Consider the following 1305-nt stretch of genomic DNA (forward strand, 5'->3'; position numbering starts at 1 on the left):
AAAACGATGTGTAGTGTGTCAAAAACATGGCTTGAGAAAAGAGGTCAGAGTGCAATGCAAGCAATGTTCAGCGCCGCTTCACATGGACGTATGCTTTGATGCATATCACACTGTTGTGAACTACTAAGGTGTTGTGAGAATTCTATATAATGTGTATGTGTATGTATGTGTAAATATGGTATATAATATAAAAACGATATAATTGTGTGTAAATATACAAAACTCTTTTGGTGTGACTTCTAAGGACAAATAAGGTAGGCTACACAATAATAATGTCATTGCATGTTTTCTTAATTTTGGGAATGAAATATTGGTGGTGGCCAACATTATTAATTATTTGTTTAGTTTGTAAAAAAATTAATTGTTTCTAAATAAATTTATGTTATTACCGGTATATTTATAGGTAATATCTCGTAATACTTTTTTTTATACAGGGAGTTTTAAATGGTAGGTAAGCTCAAGAAAAACACTGCAACAAAATCTTTTTTGAAAACAATGATTTACTAGAAAGTTACACCTAAATATCTGCACACCTAAATAATAGGCAATAATTTTTAAGATGTTTTACATGTTGTTTACTGTGATGAAAATAATGATCGATTACATAAAATAAAACCTGCTGTTGACTATTTCAACAACAAAATGTTGTGTATATACTCACCCAGTAAAGAGTTGTCGTTAGATGAGTCTATGGTTCTATTTAGAGGCAGACTTAAGTTTAAACAATACATTAAGAATAAAAGACATAAATATGGAGTAAAGCTATACATTCTTGCTGAACCAAATGGACTAGTAATGAAGTTTGCCGTGTACGCAGGTGCTATGGACATTTTGTCTGGAGAAGGACATGCCGAGAAAGTAGTGTTACACTTGATGAAACCATGGCTTGGAAAAGGGTATTCAATTTTTGCTGACAACTTCTACAACAGTATTTCTCTGACAAAATCTCTTATAGAGAAAAGAACCTACATTACAGGAACCCTACGATCAGACAGAGTAGGTGTATCAAAAGATGTGATAACTAAAAAACTTAAGAAAGGCGAAACGGTGGCAAAATACCATGATGGTATAATGGTAGGGAAGTGGAAGGATGTAAGAGAGGTGGTTTATATTAGTAACCAGTATGAAAATGACATGAATCTGTCCGTGAACCGACGGGGTAAGGAAAAAATTAAGCCCTTACCTATAATAGAATATAATAATTATATGAGTGGAGTGGATAGGAAGGATCAGCTCATGAGCTACTTTCCATGTGAGCGGAAGACCATGCGATGGCACAAAAAGCTGCTGATCCACATTTTACAA

Source organism: Homalodisca vitripennis, chromosome 3 (genome assembly GCF_021130785.1).
Source record: "Homalodisca vitripennis isolate AUS2020 chromosome 3, UT_GWSS_2.1, whole genome shotgun sequence".
Taxonomy (NCBI): Eukaryota; Metazoa; Arthropoda; class Insecta; order Hemiptera; family Cicadellidae; genus Homalodisca; species Homalodisca vitripennis.